At 38.1% G+C, this 22,693-nt stretch overlaps 1 long non-coding RNA gene across 1 annotated transcript; it reads right to left on the reverse strand.

Annotated features, from left to right (window-relative positions):
* Positions 1-2,297: 2,297 nt before the first annotated feature.
* On the reverse strand, positions 2,298-21,372 carry LOC105050785 (uncharacterized). The gene is made up of 5 exons (XR_833093.4): positions 20,769-21,372; positions 20,342-20,481; positions 15,380-15,469; positions 15,000-15,101; positions 2,298-2,667 (listed from the first exon to the last, which is right to left on the reverse strand). It is a non-coding gene; the product is annotated as an uncharacterized lncRNA (long non-coding RNA).
* Between the last annotated feature and the right edge of the window lie 1,321 nt (positions 21,373-22,693).

A 22,693-nucleotide genomic window follows, 5' to 3' on the forward strand; every position in this document is an offset into this window, starting at 1 on the left:
ATGACTGATCCAAATACAGAAATCAATATTTTTTTTTGATTTATGAATTTCTCTAACAAGATATTCTACTCGATATCTTATGTAGACAATCGTATCTCTTCATGACCCTGATCAAATATAAAATTTATATATAGAAAAATTAACGATAATCGATCCTAATAACATAAATCCAAGATCTCTCTTAGGATTATCCAAAATCGAGATTTATCTGAGTATTTGGACCCTCCATTAGTCCACAAAACTTCTAGAGAGAAAAAATTCTAGAGAAAAAGGTAGAGAGAAAAAATGGAGAAAGAATCTTCGTATCCTTCAGATAAAGCAATCATGATCGAGATCATCAGCGGTCATATCAGAGTGACTCAATATGGATTAATAATGATCAATATTATAAATTTCGAATAAGGACCAGGCTGAAATCCAATCTACTGCACGAATTTCGAAACAATTTCAGATCATCTTATTTTCATCTAAAGTTTGCCCTAGGATCCGTGATGAAATCAGAGAGAGAGAAAGACCTTAGAAAGAGAAAGTCTAGAGAGAAAGTAGAGAGAGAATCTAGAGAGAGAAATTGAAGAGAAAAAGGTAGAGAGAGGGGAGAGGAAAGAGAGAGAAAGGAGAGAGAAGAAATTCTCTCTTTCTTTCTTTTTTTTCTATTTTTCTCTCCTTTTTTTTTCTTTTTCTCTTTCTCTTTCTTCTTCTTCTCTTTTTTCCATTTTCTTCTTTCTTTCCTCTTCCTTGGCTGAACAGCGGAGGACCATAAGGGAAGGAGGCTCGGTGGCTCGGCTCCTACGAGGGGCGGCGGCGTCTGATCGACGGCGACAGAGCAAGGAAGGCCGGTGATGAGGTTAGGCCGGCGAGAAATCAAAAAACAATCGAAAAATAAGGTACTAGCCCTTTCTCTCTAATTTTTCGATCATTGGCCGATCGCCGGCGGCCAAAACCTCTCGAAAAAGAGGGATAGAGAGATGAGGATCCTATCCTAAGAGTGAGACACCGCAAACAACGGTGCTGGTGGCTGAAAAAGAGGAGGAAGGTGGCCCGACCGAACAGGGATTCACCCTTTTCATAGGTTTTCTGATGATCCCAACGGCCAGCGAGGGTCTAAAGCCATGGGGAGAAGGGAAAGAGGGAGAAGAAAAAAAATTGAAGACTTACCTGAGCTCCGATGACCTCTCCGACCTTCAATTTCCGACAAATACGAGAAGAGGATGCTGCAGCTTCCATGGAGAACAGAGGAGGAATCAAGCTCAACGATCGCCGTGGAGGCTCTTGAAGGAGAGGAGAGGCTTGTTTATAGAGGATTTTAGAGCTCCAGTGGTCCAAAGACTCTTTTCCATCCGGGATTCATCGGAAAAGAAAACTCCTCCCATTTTCTATTTTTTTTATCTGGGCTTTGGGCTTTTATATGGGCTTGGTCCAAAGCCCAAAAGAATCGGATGTCACACTTAAGCCTTCCTATTCAATGCACCAAGTACAATTAGACCACGCAAATCCCATAACACACCATGCTATCGCTTGTATTTCATCGATTCCGATTGTGCGCTCTCCACCATGCATATGCTCCAAGATTTGCCTTGGTTCATTTGCACCTGGTGCATGCAATAATTTCTCATTTCTTGGGGAGCAACTTCTCCGGCAATTCCGAGGTCAGTCAACAGATGACCAAATCGTTGGGAAACAAATAAGATTGCCTAGCTTGAAAGCACCAATATATTGCACTTGACCTACTTGGATGGAAGCACTGATTAAAGAGGCGAGGAAAGCCAAGATTTTACTCTCTTGCCGGGCATCCCACTTCAAATATGGCCAAGCATAAACTGAATTGCTTCCAAGTTATGCAGCAACACAGTGACATTTGACATACAGAAATTTACTGATAAGAAAAAAGGCGCATGCTTCGGGTACAATAGCCTGCTTGGTCTCCCTGGGCCCCTTTTCCTTTTCCCCCAAAACATGCTCGCCCTCAGTGGCTAACGCAATCTGAACATGGATGGTGATATCGAGCCCATGCGTGTGATGTCATGCATTCTATGTACCACACTCGGAGGAGCATAGTATACAGGACGGGCGGCATTGGACATGCGGGCCCGGCATCACAGTGCGAACGCATATGGGATACGCAGCATCACCGTGCAACGCGGGATGCGCGGCATCACGTGCACGGCCAGAACCTCACTCAGGGCGTTGCGTTTGCCATGGATTACAAGTTAAACTGCTTTCAGTTTCTCTTTTCAGAGGGCGCATGGCACCATCGAAGACTTGATTGACTTCAAAGAAAGCACCAAGAGGCAAAAAAAAATCATATATAGTAAATTGGTAAAAAAAAATGAAAAAGAAGAAAAAAAATATAACAGCTAAATCACCAATCTGGATGAACCTAACCTCTCTGATCCTCCTGAGTTTCCATCCTCCAAAAAAAAACACTTTTCAGATGGAGTACATGTGGTTTAGTTGCTAATTGGGCCAAAAAAAAAAAAAAAGAAAAAGAAAAAAAAACTTCGTAAAGCTATCATCCACCGAAGTTGCATATGCATCCATTAAAAAGTTGAGCCAGTAGAAGGACGTGGCTTCCTTTACTATGTCAGACCTCTTGCTGGGCAGGATCTCCTTTAGTTCATGAATAACAAAAGGGTGTACATCTCGTTGCAAAAGCGGTGGCCACATTACCTAGCAATCAGTTATTTTTTATCAAAGACAAGATACATGCCAGTAGGAACAAACAAATTATCAAGAATAGTGTTTTGAAGATGTAATCTAATCTCCCATCCATAATGGTTTAGGTGGTGGTTCATCTGAAAAGGACAGGAATTTTAGACTTTTGCACATTCTTAACACTAGCATCCTCCGGTCTGAAGAAAAAGCGGAGATATCCATCTTTTGAGCAAACAATGGGATGGTTGCATCTTATAACTGCCTTCCCATGAATCAACGATTGGACCACACAATAATTGCTTTGAAATTTATGTAAATGATAAAAGGTTCAAAATGCTTTGAGATTACGTTTGGTACATTATCAGATATTTTTAATCTGAATTATTTGATAATCTGAATTACCTGCAATCTGAATAGATTACCAATAATGTTAATTACTGTATTTGATACATGCAAATAATGTTGCAGTAAAATTATTAAAAATTTTGATTGACATGTTTGATATGACAATCAAATTATTGAAAATATAACATCAAATTTTCAAAATATCCTTAAATTAAATTATTAATTTAACATTTTTAACTATTTATTTAATTTTTTGATAATAAAAATTATTATACATAAAAAATTATTATTTTTTAATATTTTTAATAATTTTTTATTTTTTTCCTTCCTTCTCCTCCCCCCACGCCACAAAAAAATTATTATTATTTAATATTTTTTAATATTTTTTTATTTTTTTATTTTTTTTCTTCCTCCACCTTCCCCCGCACGCCACACTCCGACCCCCCCTTAACCGTCCGACACCCCCCTCCCATCGTCTAGCCTCTAGCACTGCCCTCCGACCATCACGCCTCCGGCACCTCCCCTCGACCATTGTGCCTCCACACCAACTTGCCCCAACAAACCCATCTCCACACCCCCCCCCCACTGTCACCTCCATTGTTGCCCTCATCCACCCACGCCGCCGCTCTCACTCATCCCATCGGAGGCCATGCCAATGGAAGAAGGTGAGGCGAAGGTCTGGAAAGAGATGACGGCAAGATCTGACTCTGAAAGCTGGACCAGCTGATACAAGGAGATGATAGCGGCGGAGGACAGAGGACAGACGGAGAGAGAGATGGCAGCGGGAAGGACGACGACGAAAGCCACAAAGACGACGTAGGAGGCGACCTTGCCGTCAGAGGAGTGGTGAGAGCACAGAGCAGCGGCGGGCGATGCGATAGCGAAAGGGGAGGTTCAGAGGGGGGAAGCACGGGCAAGTGACGTGTGGCACCGCACGAAAAGAGAGAGAGGAGGAGGATAGTTTCGTCCAAAAAATTTATTATAAAATTATCAAAATAGTGATAATCTATATAGCCATCTCTTCCATTGGTAATTCAGATTACCTCATAGAAGATAATCCAGGGATTACCAACCTAAAAAGCATACCAAACGTGATAATCCAGATAACTACATTAAATTACCAACAATCTGTATAGATTACCAACTACCAAAGCAATCTGAATTACCAACCTAAAAAACGTACCAAACATGATAATTCAGATAACCACATTAAATTATCAGCAATCTACATAGATTACCAACTACCAAACACAACCTAAAAATTATGCAGATTCCAACCTAACAGGCAATGTCATGAAAGAGGATCAATCCTTCTTTCATTCGAAAAATACAGCTGAACCCTTCAACTTCAACAGCCCGCACATGACACATCAACCATGTCCTGTTAGTGGAGAACAAGATCATTTCATTCACTACAGCCTATAGGAACTAGTTTTAGTGTGAGGCTATTGTGTGCCAGAACAAGGTTCCAATTACTGACGTGGACTGCACATGAAGTGAAGAAGATGACGATTAGCCTGATACTCCGGACGCTCTTTCCCTCCAGTGAATTCCTTATCTATAGGTTTTGTGGCCTTCAACGTGGTGCTGGGTGAGCAACAGATGAAGCGAGACAGAGAGAACTAAGTGGCTAAGCCCGACGTCTCCAAAGATCTTAACAAGGATCACTTGCATCCTTGGATAATAGAACATGAAAAGATTAGGCAAGAGCATTCTCAAAGGCATGTTTCTGACCAACCTTCTACCATGCCTAATCCTGCTAGTCTGGTAATCTGTCCAGGTCTATTAGCCAAGCAGCCATGTCAGCTGAGAAGAACTTTGAAAAATATGTAATGCACCTCAAAGTAACGAAGGGAAGCGAGAGGTGTTTCTGATTCTCTCTCAAGAGAAAGAGAAGCATTCCATCTGCTTCATAAGAGAATAAGAAATGTAAAAAAAAAAAAGAGAGGAGGAAAGTAATAAATAAGAATAAATAAAAGAAAGATGAGTTTAGACAGTACAGATCATCTGTACCCAGGTGCCATGTGCCACTTGAAATAGGGGAAGGCAGGAGCATGGCCAAGTATGCTGGACATGATATACCCGTAGAAAGTAGGGAGATTAACTTACGACAATGGCAAAGCTGCATTTGATCTCTGCTCTCCATCAACATTTTATAAAGTCTCCCTGAAATCGTGTGCTAAAGAATACCCATTTGTTATCATTTTTGTGTAATGATAATTTACTAAGTCATGCTAGAATATGATATAAAAAGAAATATGGTAATGCTATCTAGGTGACAGCATGGCTGTTGTTAGCTTAAATAATGTGAGATACCCACAAATTTCCTATATTTTGAACACTTAGATTGATCCGAAAGGCCAATAGCCATTAGAAATGGAACATACAGTTGCTGATTCAGTTGAGCGAATGAATCCCACCTCCTGATTAACCATTAAACATATAGCTGCAGTGCAGATTCAACACTTCTACAGCTTAGAGCCATTTGGATACAACAAATTTATAACCCCAGAATAAAGTTTAACATGGGATCCAAATTTTGATCCTATAGGATTACATATGAAATCTTAAGGCCTGTTTGGATATATCTATAGGGTTGGGCTGAAAATCCTACAGAAATCGGACCCCTATTGGCCCATCTAACTTGCATCTTTCAAGTCCTGCCCATAGATCTTTTTTTCTTCACCCAAGATTTGGGCTAGGAGGTGTTTTGTTGATGGACAGATAGAGCCAGCTTAAATGGACAGCCCAATCCAAGAATCTTATAGGACTTTTAGTACAATTCTATAGAAGTATCCAAACATGCCCTGATTGGAAGAAAAATCCTATATTACTGATCTATCTTATGTTTGGATCCAGGACAAATAAATTGGGGAAGGAGTGAAGGGATGGAATGCAAATTTGCAATCGAAGAATTCAGTGAGTTTAAAGCTACAACAAGCAATGCCTTATGAATGAGGAAGGTGGGATTGCTAGCTAAGGCATGGTGGCAAGGGATGCAGCGGTGATTGAAAAAGGGGACAAGGAGGGGGGCACAACAAAGAGCAAAGTAGGCAAGATGGAGGGGCTGCTAGGGCCGGCGAGGTAGAGGCCCTAGGAGCAAGGCCATAAGATATGGCAAGTTATCTGGGTAGATGGCAGTGATGTAGAGGTCGAGGGTGGTAGAGAGATGGAAGCAGGAGTGCCAATCTCGAAAGTCACTATGGCGGAGGGGCCCAAGAAGAAGATGATGTAGAGTTCTAACAAGAAAGTGAAGCCAAATTCAACCTTAATGTGGTGAACTCGACATTAAAGAGGTCTAGCTGGATGGGACCTTAACTCCGGTGGAGGAGGATGTGGCAGCAGTAGTGTGGTGGAAAGATGCCTAAGGTTGATAACATGGACCCCAATCAAGCCTACCATCCACTTGTCCATGTGGACTATGGTGACCAGAGCTATGACTATGGGGAGGAGGGAAGGGAAGAGGAGGGTCTTTAATTTTTGGGGTTGAGAGGTAGAATCCGATGGCCACATAATTAAAAATGTCCTCTTGACAATTTTATTTTTTTCCCATAAGCTTGTTCTTGCAACTTGAGTATTTCTAGGGTTAGACATCCAACCATTTATTTCTATATTGTGCTGAATTTTTATCCCTGAGATTATTAAATCCTACATAATTGGCCTAGATCTTGCTCGATACAAACAAACCTGTACGTTTTTTGCTGTATAACAAGCCCATAGTTTACCAATAGATTACGAATCATACAACCAGCTTTTCAAGCAATAAACCCATTTGAGACATTCGGCCCCTGGACAACATGATGAGATCCGTAAGAAGACATGAGATCCCTATGCAATATAAAAACTTCAATCACCATCGAAAAAGGGAAACAGGAGAAATGGCATTCCCTCATACAATATGTAAAATAATGACAATCATGTAGGCATTTGAGTGTTAAGCAGAACTTTAACTAGTGTGCTATGTGCAAATATATAATGAACCAGGTCATTTTCATGTAGAAATTAGTTAACCACAGAATTTCTCCAACTTTCTCAAAATAAACTTGAAGAAAAAAAAAAGCTTCTATATGTCAATGAAGGGTTTGTTAGACAACTTGCTTTAAAAAATGGTTAAAATAATTAAAACTCTCTTATCCACAAGACTGAAAAGCATTACTATTGAAAAATAAATATGAAATCTCTGCTGAGAAGGTTTTAGACTTTTTCATTAGACAAAAAATTGGAAACCAATATGTCCCTTTTAAATTAACTGGCTAGCCTTCCCAGTATTAATAAACTTATTGGTGCGGACACCAGAGCCATCAAAAATCGGCAACATGATTTAAGTTCGATTTGGATCGAAAAGCATCATTAAATTGATTCTACTTCAGTTATTTATTTTCAGTCAATAAATTTTAATGCATTTGGCTTTGGGTCCATAGGGCCATACTTGGATTTGTCTACGTCACCTTTGGAGCCACCACTCTCCACATGCCAAGAGAAGAAATATGCATGCCAGCATGTGCCGTGCTCATGCCAAGTTATGTCAAGCATCAAGCACCCACATGGAGTTCCATTTCTTCCTTAGAATTCCTTAAGAGTTCTTGGCTACTTACTTATTTTGTTGAAGGTTGATTTCTTTCCTATGGTAGATTATAATGCTTTATTTTTTTGTGGAGGGTTGATTTCTTCCTTGTAAAGATAAGAGATTCCTAAACAAACAGGACCCTTAGAATCCTATATAAATCCTTGTATCTTTCATGAAAAAAGACAATGAATGATTTTACAAACTCCACAAATACTTGTGTCAATCGCTCCGAGAGGGAGAGGGTGTGAGACCCAAAATCGCCCCACAAGGGGAGGGTGTGAGGCCCACTTTCTATCCTATTCCTTCTACTTAAGATTCAGTATTCCTGCGACTCTGATCGACTCCACCATCTACCCACGCAAGCCTATTCCGTCAAGAGAAGATCTGTCTCCTCCAGAATTTTCATCTGTCGTGCTGAGAGAAGGAGTGATTTCTTATTCTACAGATCATATGCTGTCAAGGACCTTCGTTCCTTAACAGTTGATCTTTGATTTTTTTTTTAATCCGATGTTGGTAAAGACCTAGTTCTTTATCGATGGATCTGTTTGGTTAAAAGATTAAGAGTCCTAATCAGAGTAGTTTCTTAACTACCACGATCCGGATTCTTATCATCTTCTTGGATTTTCTCACGGGTTTAATGTTTTATTTTCTCTCGTTCCATTCTTATTTCTTTTTTGCATTTACTCGTGAGCATGTTTAATTTCTGCTATTTGTTTATGAAATTTTCTATTGCTAATTGTTTACTGATCTCTCGAATGGCATTCGTCTGTATCATTTAGATTGATCTCGCTTTAGTCTCGTATCAATCAATCACGCCTCCTGAGCAGAGTATAGGCAACTATACTGTCTGTCCTGGGAATAATGAGCCCCTGGCCGGACGTGATTTGTTGTTGATGAACAGAAGAGAGCTTGATTATTAGGATTGATTTTCTTTTTAGGATTGTCCCGCATCAATTTGGTATCAGAGCAGGTTGATTAGGGCTTTAGTTTAAATTCAGCAATTTAAATTTTCGCAAGTTAAATTTTCGCACTCTAAATTTCGTACTTTACTTTCAAGCATTTTAATTTTTTATTGTACCTTATTTCTGCATCTTAGAGTTGCATGACTACTAGATCAGGTACCTGGTACCAACGTCCTACTTTCCCACCCAATACCAATATGGATCCCAATATAGCAGCCATCATTAATGCTCTGACTGAAAAGTTTGATGACATGAAAAATTTTATGAAAGCCATGGATAAGAGAATAGTGATATTAGAAGAAGCTAGGCAGAAACAACCTGAACCTGAGTCTCTCCGACTACCTATAGGACAAAGAGGTAGGAATCTAGAACTTGATCGACCTATAGGGGCACGCCCGCACCATATCCAGTTCGATCAAGATGAGCATATTCTTAGGAATGTGAAAGTCGAAGCCCCAAGTTTTGATGGTTGTCTAGATCCGAGAGAGTACCTAGATTGGGAATCAGGTATGGACCACTATTTTGGATGGTACGAAATGTCTGAAGCAAGGAGAGTTAGGTTTGCTAGGATGAAATTGGTGAGGCAAGCCCGACTTTATTGGGAAAGTGTTGAGCGTCTTCTCAATCAGAGAAGACAAGATCCGATAGAAACCTGGGATGAGATGAAAGAAAAATTCAGAGAGAAGTACCTCCCCACCTCTTACCAACAAAGACTTTTAGATCAATGGCAGAGGCTTACTCAAGGGAATAGATCAGTCACCGAGTATATCACAAGATTTGATGAATACCTCATGAGATGTGGAGTAGCTGAAGATAGAGTTGTTACCTTATCTAGATTTAGAACTGGATTATGAGAGGATATTCAGCGTGAGCTCTTTCTGCGAGAGGTAACCACGTTGGAACAAGCTTATCAACTTGCTTTAGATTTTGAAAGATTTTCTAGATATTCGACTCCCCGTTGTCCTGAACCCAACCGAGTAACCCCTTCTGGATCGAGACCTAATATTAATCAAACTCCTAATAACAGACCTCCACTTACAAATCCTATTGGGAGAAAAGAAGATAAAGGAAAAGGAGCTATAGAAGAGTTATCAAAAGGAAGTAGTTCTCGATCTCATTGCTTCAAGTGCCATGGTTACGGTCACTTTGCTGCACAATGCCCCAACCGATCATTATTCGTAGAAGAATTAGAAGGAGAAACTCTAGAAAATATAGAGGAGGAAGTTTATGAAGCTGATCCAGATTTAGCCAAGCAATTTGAGAGTACTGAGGACATCCTAGGTTATGCCACACCTGAGTCAGACCTTAGGCTTGGAGTCGTTAGGTATGTCCTAGCCCAAACTAAGAAAAGTGAAGACTGGCGTAGGACCTCTATTTTCCATACCTTCATAAAATTTGGCGATAAAATTTGTAAGGTGATCATTGATAGCGGTAGCTGTATCAACGCCATCTCCACCGACACGGTTAAGCGATTAGGATTAACTCCTGTAGATCATCCTAGTCCATACCGTGTGTCTTGGATTGATTCCTCCTCTATTCCCATCAAATTTAGATGCCGTGTGCCCATCCAGCTTCATTCCTATCAGAATCATGTGTGGTGCGATGTCTTACCCATGGAAGTCGGAAGTATCATATTAGGTCGGCTTTGGCTATTCGACAATGATGTTACGATTTATGGCCGTACCAACTCCTGCAGCTTTACTCATCAGGATAAGAAGATCACGATTAATCCTTCCCCACCTAAGGCTACTAATAGAAAGATAGGCGATGGACCAAAAGAAAATCTTAAGAAGAAAAGCCTCAATCTGATAGGTGCTAAAGAATTAGAGACGATCATGAGTGAAGGATCACCAGTTTGGATGCTTGTTGCTAGAGAAGTTCGTGAGGATTCTAAGGTGGATTATCCTAAGGAAGTAGCTAGCCTTCTTACTGAGTTTCATGATGTCTTTCCTGAGGATCTTCCAGATTACTTACCGCCTATGAGAAACATTCAACATGCCATTGATTTAGTTCCTGGATCTACCCTACCCAACTTGCCCCACTATAGGTTGAACCCTAATGAGCATGCCGAGCTACAAAGACAAGTTGGAGAGCTGATAAAAAAAGAATTTGTGAGGGAGAGTTTGAGTCCTTGCGCAGTTCCTGCACTACTGACTCCAAAGAAGGATGGTACATGAAGGATGTGCATAGATAGTCGTGCCATTAATAAGATCACCATTAAGTACCGCTTTCCCATCCCTAGGTTAGATGACATGTTAGATATGATGGCCGGATCCACTATCTTTTCTAAGATCGATCTTAAGAGTGGTTACCATCAAGTAAGGATTAGACCGGGAGATGAGTGGAAAACTGCTTTCAAGATAAAAAATGGTTTATATGAGTGGATGGTGATGCCATTTGGATTATCTAATGCCCCTAGTACCTTCATGAGGTTGATGACCCAAGTACTACGACCATTTATAGGAGTATTTGTAGTCGTATATTTTGATGACATTTTGATCTATAATCGAACTAGGGAAGACCATTTAGATCACCTCCAAAGAGTGTGTCAAGTTCTTAAAGCAGAAAGCTTGTATGCTAATCCTAAGAAGTGCGCTTTTATGACAGACCATATCATCTTTTTAGGTTTTGTTGTTACCCCCAATGGTGTATCTGCTGATCCTGAAAAGATTAGAGCAATAGTTGAGTGGCCGGTGCCCAAGAGTGTGCATGACGTGCGGAGTTTTCATAGATTAGCAACCTTTTATCGTAGGTTCATAAAAGGGTTTAGCACCATAGTCGCTCTCATCACTGACTGCATTAGAAAGGAAATTTCGAATGGACTAGGACAGCCAATAGAGCCTTTCTAGACATTAAGGACAAGATGACTCATGCCCCAATCTTACGTCTCCCTGATTTTTTTAAGGTTTTTGAAGTAGCGTGCGATGCGTCTGGAGTTGGGATTGGTGGTGTCCTTAGTCAAGAAGGTCATCCGGTAGCATACTTTAGCGAGAAACTTAACGATTCTAAACTCAAGTATTCTACCTATGATAAGAAGTTTTATGCGGTAATTCAAGCTTTAAGATATTGAAGGCATTACCTACTACCGCAAGAATTTATTTTGTATTCTGATCATGAGGCCCTTAGATTCCTGAATTCTCAAAAAAAATTGAATCATAGACACGGAATGTGGGTCGAGTTTTTGCAAGCCTATACTTTTGTTTTGAAACACCGTGCAGGTGTAGAGAATCGTGCTGCTGATGCCCTGAGTCGTCGTCATACTTTGCTGTCCACCGTTAGTATAGAAGTTGTTGGTTTTGATAAGGTTAAAGAAAATTATGAGTGTCCAGATTTTGGTGACATACTTACCGCTTTACGTAAGGGGCCATCTAGAGAACGTAGTGAATATACCCTTCAGGATGATTACCTATTTAGAGAAACTAGGCTGTGTATCCCCCGTACATCTTTAAGAGATTTTTTAGTTTGGGAATTACATGCTGGAGGATTAGTTGGACACTTTGGCAGGAATAAAACTATAGAGTTGGTAGAAGCCCAGTTCTTTTGGCCAAGCTTGAAAAGAGATGTCGCCCGAATTGTTGCCCAATGTAGAACATGTGCCGTGGCCAAGCAGAGAAAACAAAACACCGGCTTATATACACCCTTACCTATACCAGACTGTCCTTGGCAAGATGTTAGTATGGATTTTGTTTTGGGATTACCTAGGACAGCTAGGAAGCATGATTCTATTCTAGTGGTTATAGATAGATTTTAAAAAATGGCCCATTTCTTGCCCTGTTGCCAAACGTCTGATGCGTCGAAAGTTGCAAGGATATACTTTGATGAGATTGTTAGACTACATGGATTGCCTAAAACCATTGTTTCTGATAGGGATGTTAGATTTATGAGCTACTTTTGGAAAATCCTATGGCATCTTTTAGGCACAAAACTAAAATTTTCTTCTTCCTATCATCCACAAACAGACGGTCAGACCGAAGTGGTTAATAGAAGTCTTGGAAATCTTTTGCGTTGCTTGATTGGGGAACATATGGGTAACTGGGATCTTTTGCTGCCCCGAGCCGAATTTGCATATAATAGCTCTGTTAATAGGTTCATTGGCATGAGTCCTTTTGAAGTAGTTCATGGATATCAATCTAGAAAACCAATAGACCTCATCCCACTACCCATGCATGCTAGGATTTTCGAATCTGCAGAGTCATTTGCACAGCATGTCAAGAGTCTGCATAAAGAGATCAGTAAAAAAATTAGTATGAGTAATAAAGTTTATAAACAGAATGCAGATTCTCATCGACGTGTTCAAGAGTTTGCAGAGGGAGACTATGTGATGGTTCGATTGAGGCCTGAACGGTTTCCCCCCGGAACCGTGAAGAAATTACATGCCTGAAGAGCAGGTCCGTTTAAGATCATAAAGAAAATCGGATCAAATGCGTATGTTGTGGACCTACCTTCTGATTTTGGAATTAGCTCTACTTTTAACATTTACAGATCTTGTCGCCTATAAAAAACCAACTCGGATACCTAGTGAGCCATTTGAGCCTGAACCAACCTTTGAGAGCGAACCTATCCCTGAGTGTCCACCAGCCAAAATGTCAGCAAAACACGATCAGATTGAGAGAATTTTGGATGAGCAGATCCTTTCCACCCGGAGTCGAGGCTATCAGCGGTATCTGGTCAGATGGCGAGGTCGACCGGAGTCTGAAGATACCTGGATCACTCGAGAAGAGCTGCTACGCATTGATCCCGATCTACTTGAACGTCACCAGAGCGGAATCGACCCACACTCGACAGGGTCGAGTTTTTCCCACCTCGGGAGAATTGGTGCGGACACCAGAGCCATCAAAAATCGGCAACATGATTTAAGTTCGATTTGGATCGAAGAAGCATCATTAAATTGATTCTACTTCAGTTATTTATTTTCAGTCAATAAATTTTAATGCATTTGGCTTTGGGTCCATAGGGCTATACTTGGATTTGTCCACGTCACCTTTGGAGCCACCACTCTCCACATGCCAAGAGAAGAAATATGCATGCCAGCATGTGCCGTGCTCATGCCAAGTTGTGTCAAGCATCAAGCACCCACATGGAGTTCCATTTCTTCCTTAGAATTCCTTAAAAGTTCTTGGCTACTTACTTATTTTGTTGAAGGTTGATTTCTTTCCTATGGTAGATTATAATGCTTTACTTTTTTGTGGAGGGTTGATTTCTTCCTTGTAAAGATAAGAGATTCCTAAACAAACAGGACCCTTAGAGTCCTATATAAATCCTTGTATCTTTCATGAAAAAAGACAATGAATGATTTTACAAACTCCACAAATACTTGTGTCAATCGCTCCGAGAGGGAGAGAGTGTGAGACCCAAAATCGCCCCACAAGGGGAGGGTGTGAGGCCCACTTTCTATCCTATTCCTTCTACTTAAGATTCAGTATTCCTGCGACTCTGATCGACTCCACCATCTACCCACGCAAGCCTATTCGTCAAGAGAAGATCTGTTTCCTCAAGAATTTTCATCTGTCGTGCTGAGAGAAGGAGTGATTTCTTATTCTACAGATCATATGCTGTCAAGGACCTTCGTTCCTTAACAGTTGATCTTTGATTTTTTTTTTTAATCCGATGTTGGTAAAGACCTAGTTCTTTATCGATGGATCTGTTTGGTTAAAAGATTAAGAGCCCTAATCAGAGTAGTTTCTTAACTACCACGATCCGGATTCTTATCATCTTCTTGGATTTTCTCACGGGTTTAATGTTTTATTTTCTCTCGTTCCATTCTTCTTTCTTTTTTGCATTTACTCGTGAGCATGTTTAATTTCTGCTATTTGTTTATGAAATTTTCTATTGCTAATTGTTTACTGATCTCTCGAATGGCATTCGTCTGTATCATTTAGATTGATCTCGCTTTAGTCTCGTATCAATCAATCACGCCTCCTGAGCAGAGTATAGGCAACTATACTGTCTGTCCTGGGAATAATGAGCCCCTGACCGGACGTGATTTGTTGTTGATGAACAGAAGAGAGCTTGATTATTATGATTGATTTTCTTTTTAGGATTGTCCCGCATCACTTATCCTTCTTAATTACCATTGGCATTCACATAACTGATAAACTAATTTTTTCCCTTAACCTAAATAGCTCTTTGCAAAAGCATGCAAATAACAAATAGTATTAGAAAAAAACAAAATCCATGCCTTTAGAAATCATTTTGTCACTGAAAAGCAAGCAAGTGTTCGGACAACTGTACATGGCTTGAATAAAAAAGGTTATGATTTTCATTTCTTTATGATATGACTATCATACCTAGAAACATCACTCAATATGAATGGGAAAAAGATCGTATACACTTCAGAATCAGAGAGATTGTTAACTGCATATGCAAAAGGGCATAAGGATGTTTAAGAAACCAAGAGAGCTTGCCTTTTCCTTTTTTTTTTTTTTTTTTGAGATGTTCACCTAAATATATAAACTCTTGCTGGGAGTACATACCAGATCTAAAGGTTCTTCAATCATGAATTTGAGTTATTTAGCCCCCATCCAAGCTCAAAATGGATGATGACTTACAGCCCACAGACACCACCGCTTAGAAACCTGAAAAGAACCAGTGAAAATTACAGGAGCAAAAAAAGAAAGATAGAAAGAAAAGAAAATAGCCAAGATCACCATGATAAAATGTTTCTCAGTAGTTTTCCCCCTTTCCTTTTTTGCCGTCAAAAAAACAATTATAAAAGTTGTTAAATTCCACTATTAAAATATATTTACCGCCAACATTGACAAACTTCTCACAACCGCCATTAAACATCCCAACAAACATGGCAGCAGTTTCATCCACTACTAAAAGTCACATGAAATTTCTAGTGCCAATTTACCTGTGCTAAAGAAAATCCTGGACCATTTTGCAGCAGTTCTGGCTGTCCAAGAGCTTCATTTAATAACAAATAGTAAAAATACGAAGCATCCTGTCAAAATGAATATATAAACAATCTGTCCAATTGAGAACATAATAAAAAACATATAGATATATTTCTTTTACTCAAGACTGACATGCATCATTAATCCATCAAATTTTAGTTTTAACCCACCACATAAAAAAAGATGCTACATGTTCATTTGCATAATGAAGTCATTTTACAAATGTTTCATGTACATAACAAAAATGAGAGTTGTTTCAATATCAATAAGTCCAGCACATCAAACAAAAGAATAAATGAAAGAATTTATTCTCAATCTGCTTAACCTGCAAAACAAAAGCGACATGATGGCATCATTGAATGAAATCTTATTAACTGGTAAATCAGTAACATGAAATAAAAATTTTAATTATTACAAAACTTAAAAATAAGAGCAATGCTCGTAAAGAAATACAAGGCCATGCAGAATTACATAAGAAAAATCATTATCGACCAGAGCTGGAGTATCACAATGCAGATTATTTGCGAAAACTAAATAAGAGCAATGCTCATAGTGCTTATGTGGAATATCACTGGCAAAAGCCATTGAGGCATATTATTTGCAAAAACATTATAATCAGAACATGGTGATTCCATCACAGTGCAGATTTCCCCCAAGAACAGGATCTTACTCCTAGGGTTTTAAATTAGCGAGCAATACCGGAGTAAGGTATGCCCAGTAATGCCAGAACTTGAGATCATGTACCATGATATCAAAGCAGCAGTCAAACCAGAAAGAAAGGACTGTAAATATAACAAAAGCAAATAAAATCATCAAATTTATTAGCATCAAGCTAATAAAATATAGATGCAGGCTTTCCAAGCTGTCATACCAAACAATATCGGGTAAGTAAATTTTTAGGATATTCAAACTCCAAAAGTATAAAACCATAAGAAGAAAAGTACAGTTATTATACATAGAAGTATATACAAAACCTTATTTGCACCATAAAGAAAAGACCTGCACGAAAAGTCAACTAAATGTAGAGAGAAGTTTATATTATGGCACATTCTTGCGATGCACGAAAATAATAGTATACAAGAATTTAAAGGGAAGAGACACAAAGGACCCACAACTAAATAGAAGTTCACAAGACTTTAAAGGGACAAGAAATAACAAATTAAATAGCGAAGATATGAGATATGAAACTTCAGCCTACACAAAAAAATACATGAAAAAGACAAAAGAATGCTACATAGAGGGAAAATGAAAAATAAATGGTTTTAAGAAACAAAGAAAACATTGTGCTAATTTAAGACTCACGTAGTTTCAGAGGTAAAGAAACAAAACACCAAATCCAAAATCAAATAGTAAATACCTCAAACATGTAAATATTGGATACACATCAATATACAAGACAAAATAAAAATCCCAAATGGGGAAAATAAAAAAAAAAAAACAAAAACAAAAAATCAAACATAGAAAGAAAGGCCAAGGCTAAATTAAGATTCACAATAAAAGATCAACTGACATGAAATAAAAGATTGGATACAGCTCAAGATAATAGAGACCTTTGACATCAAATACCTCAAAAATGTAAATATTGGATACACATCAATATATAAGCAAAATAAAAATAAAAATCCCAAATGGAGAAATTTAAAAAAAAAAATCAAACAAACTGAGGAAAACCAAGGTTAAATTAAGATTCACAATAAAAGGTCAACTGACATGAAACAAAAGATTAGATACAGCTCAAATAATAGAGACCTCGGACATTGAAGTAAAGCACATGACATATTGAATAAAATAAAAGAAAAACAAATATAAAAATATAAAAATGAAAAACAAATTGATAAAGAAATAGATAGAACTCAACAAAGAAATCAAGAAGCAAGAAATATGACATTGAATCCAACTCACGTAACATAGACCTCGGATATTAATATTACACCAACAACAATATATATTAAAAGAATACCAAAACAGAGAAAAAATAAAGAAAGAAAATAAACTGATCAAAGAAATAGACAAGACCCAACCATAGCTTAAGATTCACAACATTTAAAGGTGAGATACGTAACACCAAATCAAATTTACACAACGAGAACATTAGATAATGAGATAAAGCATACATCAAATAGTTTGGAAAATAAAGAAACAGAACACCAAAAGAGAAAAACCAAAGGGATGGCATACAAAGCCTTGATCATATACAACACTCAATCTGACCTTGCAAAAGACCCGCATATATAATACAAAGAGACAAAATAAAGAACAAATTTTGGCAAAATAAATAGCTAATAACGAGGGGAAAAGAACAAATCTTGACAAAATAAGTCACTGAAAATGGGAACAAAAAGAAAGGCGGATGCTTGTGTTGTGGAAGAGATTATCCATGCTATAGCTTCTTGAGAGATCACCTTGATTCAAAGAGATTACCATAATCAATAGATGTAATATGGGAGGCCAGGGATCGAAAAAAGGATGGATACCATGGTCAAACAAAAGGAACTTGAAGTTGGCAAAGCGAAAAATGCTAGAATTGAAAGGTAAAACTGAGCACAATACCAAAAATGCTCTTCAAGGGAGCTTCAGATCTGCAATAAGCTCAAACTTAAGACACAACAGGAGAGTAAATGTTAAAATGATCTAATTTATTAAAAAAAATAAAAAATAAAAAAAAGCTCCTCTTCAAGGGTATCAAAAGCTTGTACAAACATAGTATGTCTTGGACCTTTCCCACCTGTTTGATAAGAATTCCTTTCCTTCCTGCAACATTCACAAAAATGAACTAATTTGGCATCTACAATAATATAAAATGGGGTTAACTTGAGAGGCTCCTTGATTTTATAAATACACTGCTGTCACGGAATTTGCATCAAGAGATATTGATGAAGACGATTCAAAATCTGAATCCTTAGCAGCTATTAGTGGTTTAGTGAGGATGCTAAGTCCTTTTTCCCACACCTCGTACTATAAGTAAGATGGGAAGAAAACTTGAATTTCTCTACCATGCTTTGAAAAGACTAGCACACCAAAAAATTATGAAATAGTCAAGAGCAATAATTTACATGAAAACATAGTTACCTAGGCATTGAACTCAACTCAATTCAACTAAGCCTCGATCCCAAACTAGTTGGGGTTAGCTACATGAATTCTTTTCCCCCATTCCGCTCGGTTTAGGACCATAGATTACCTAGGCACTACTAATTTTTAAAATGCAGTCAAGGCAGATTATCCAATCATTTAAATTATAACATATTCGTGATTCTGCCAATTGGGCACTTCCACATCGATTTCATGTTGAACTCCCCAACACAGGCTCCATCTGCATGAAGATAACCAAATCAGTTGTAAGCTATGACTACTGCACATAGCAAGACGCTGTACAGAGAGATGAGACTTTACCTATAATCACAGTTGGATATTTGATTGCTACTTATACTGCAATTAAACTAGGGCTAAGCACGGATCGGGTTTGGTCGGGTTGAGAGAAAAGTTTCACCCGACCGAACTCAATCGGGTTAAACAAAATTCAACCTGCTGTCGACCATTCATCATATATAAATCATTTGAAACCGAAGTGAACGGTTTGTAGCGGATTCAGATGGGTTGTGTCGGTTTAAGCTTCAATATTGATCCAATATTGATTTTAAGTCTAATATCGGCCCATTTAAGCTTATTTATTTATTTATTTTGTTAATTTAATGCAAAAAAGGTCTAAACCTTATAAGTTATAAATTTTGACCTTATTTTTTAACTTGTATAGAATAAAGTAGAAAAATAAAAGATTTACTCATATGAAAGCAACTACATCTGAAAGCTTTCACTTTAGAATTATCTCAAATTGATGTGTTTCCATCAACAATTCAACATTAATATTTTCATGAATCCAAATAGGTGATGTGGTGTTTTTTAGAATGAAGTATTAAAGTCTAAACGACATTGTCCCAAAATGAAAGTGAGTTTGTGAAATACTACATCGATTTGGTTTGGTTTTCTACGGTTTAAAAGTACAGGAACTGAATCCGACAGTAAATAACCGATTTTTTACAAACTCCAATCCGATTCCACCTGATTTATGTCTTTCAACCGACCGAAACCGATGTTTATTGGGTCAGATTGGATGAGTTTCTTCAGATTTCGGTTATTTGCTCCACCCTAAATTAAACCACATTATTTTGAGTCCAAGGAAAAATATGTTAATAAAAATATTATAATGATTAAAAATCAAAAGTCATCATCATCGACTCTATCTAGAGTGACATAAAGTAAGGAAGTAATAAGATATAAAATATAAACATAATTATAGTAGTCCATAAACAAATAACAAGCCAATTTTCATTCTAGCAAAAAGCAATATTGAACCAAATCCACAAGCATCGCCAGTTAACTCTACACTAGCATGTGCTCATAAAATGCAAATGTTACATGAGAGAGAAACCATGAAGTGGGGAAGGTATTCAAATCGTCTGTAATCAGGCATTGATAATTAAGAACAGATCAAATGGTCCTGAGGTGCTGCAGATGATGATGATGATGATAAAGGTGATGTGCAATTTCACAATAAATCGTCATAAATACACTCTTTGTGAATGTGATTTCACAGATAAGATGAAGTAAATCATAGTACCAAGTACAAAAAATAAATTAACTAAGCTTTGCCATGTTCTCAGATCAACATCAAAAACTTCACATCTCAAGAATTAGCTGAAGAGATTGCTTTCAATAACTGCATAACAAGAAAACTCAGAATTCAACGCATTAATAAGATCTAACACGCATAATTACTAAACTTATGATCAATCTGGTTCGACCAAAGGAAAAAGGGGGAAACACAACCAATCCTGGAACAGGTCACAGGAGCAGAGCACCTCTAGAAGGATCAATGGATATAAGGACGAGGTAACAGAGAGAGGATCGCATTAACAACGTACCAAAAGGATCTCTTCAAGTATCACGGGGGAAAGAGACTCCAGGGTCTGAGTCCACCATAGAACAGGAAGCATGCGATCTTTGGCTCCAGCACCAAAATGCCCTCCTCTTTCCTTGTTCTTGGATTCTTTGAAGCAGACTACTGAATAATGTAAACAAATTAACTGAGATTCACCTTGTTTTTAGATACAATGGATAATTGACATCTCAAGAAATTCACTTGACTTTAACAAAACGATTGCTTCCGGCAACTACAAAACTAGGATCAAATAAACTATAAGTTCTCGTTTTACTGGACCTAAGATCACTTCAGTTCAATCGAAGGAAGAAAAGAAAACCATCTTAGAACAGATAATGGGAGCGGATCACCTGTTTAAAAATCAAAATATGTGAGAGCGAGATAACAAGAGAATCGCATTAACAACGCACCGAGCAGAAGGATCTCTTCGAAGTCTGACCGTCCAGTATCTAGGTTGTGACTCCACCATGATTCCCATTTCCCTAGAATGCCCTCCTCTTTCCTTGTTCTTAGGTCCTCCGCATAGAAACAAACAAGAGGGACCTCGAAATTCTTGAATGAGATTAGCGTTTCCGGACGTTAGAGATCCTCCTCTTTACTTGTTCTGGGATCCTTGAAACAGAAACAAAGAATGGACCTCAAAATTTTGGAAGGAGATTAGGGTTTCCGGACGGGAGAGATCCTCTTCTTTGTTTCTCTTTGGATCCTTCGAAGAGAAACAAAGAAGAGGGACCTCACATTTCTTCAAGGGATTGGGGTTAGGGTTTCTGGACGAGAGAGAGCAGGGTTTCTGGACGAGAGAGAGCAACCATGAAGGAAAAGGAGCAGAGAGAAGAGGGAGATCGGATCGCGCACTTGAATGGCCTGGCCACTTGAAACAGAGGACGGCGGGAGGTTTGGGCCCTGGATGCATATTTATAGCGAGACAAAGGCGGTGGAGCTCTGGCGTATCAAGTACGCTGGATATGATATACGCCGTAGAAAATACCGGAGAAATGTAAGCGTACAACGGTATAAGAAGGCCGGAAGGTTGTGAAGAACGGAAGCACCGTCGCCATAAAACCAGCAACAAAGGAAATATACGACGCTCTTATTTCGAAAATCCTAGTAAAATCTAGATCTCCAATTCCTCACTTCAATTGCTTGCTTTTATTGGCACGTGGATAGCAGGTGCTCTTTCCCGATAAAAAACTTGAATATAATCTTAGCTGCCTATGGCCGGTGAACCACGCAATCCGCTCGTAACGTGCGTGGAATGTGCATGCAGGCCAGGACTCGAACAGCTAAAATTACGTTACCACTAGCTTAGAACCCGTGAGATGCAGAGCATGTAATTTTTTTTAAATAATATTTTTATAAATTAAAAATCCAACATAATATTTTTATTTTAATAATTTATTAATATTTATTTTTTATATATTTTAAAAATAATAAAAAAATAAAAATATATTTTATATATAATATAAATTATAAATTATTTTATCTTTTCTAAATTTGATATTTTTTGCTATTTTAATATATATATATATATATATATATATTAGATGTATATATTAAATATATTATATGTCACGTTCAAAGCTTAGGCAGGGAATTACAAATGGGAACCACTGCTACTCCACAAAACTAAGATTTTTCATTGAAAAAAAAAATTAAACACATCATGGATGAAAGCTGGTGTATCAATTTTAGCATATATATATATATAATATAAAAATATATGACAAGTTATTATCGAATCAATCTATTGATCTATCTAGATTTTTTTTTTTTAATGAGACTGTTTCAGTAGTCTATCTACTTGTTACCTTTCATCTTCTTTCTTAATTTTTTTCTCATCCACTTTCTTTATTTTCGATGTGTTTATTGTGGCTGTACCAATATGATTGTTCTATATATATATATATATATATATTAGATATATTAGATGTCAAAAATTTCACACGTATGTCTCAGGCACCTAATTTTAGTTTTGCTATAACATGTTTCCGTGAGAGGCTTTTATATATATATTTATATATATAACATGTAAAATCTTACGTATCTGTAGCTGAAAACAGTCCCATAAGAGTGGGTGCCGAGTGGGTTGTCAGAAACAATTTACATTGGAACTTTTGTGCATTCACCCTGAAAGGTACAACTCTGCCGCGTATGATGAAGCCTTTATCTTCAGAAGGGGCCTCGGAAGGGTGAGCTTTAAGTTTCTCCTATGTGATCTGTTCCATATCTATCTCAGTTTCAAAATACACACCGGTTGGTTGAATATGGGTCTCCAACCATAAGTGTGAATCATGGCATCGGTTCAAACATTTTCAAAAAACAGCTTTTTAAACCA

Source organism: Elaeis guineensis, chromosome 8 (genome assembly GCF_000442705.2).
Source record: "Elaeis guineensis isolate ETL-2024a chromosome 8, EG11, whole genome shotgun sequence".
NCBI lineage: Eukaryota > Viridiplantae > Streptophyta > Magnoliopsida > Arecales > Arecaceae > Elaeis > Elaeis guineensis.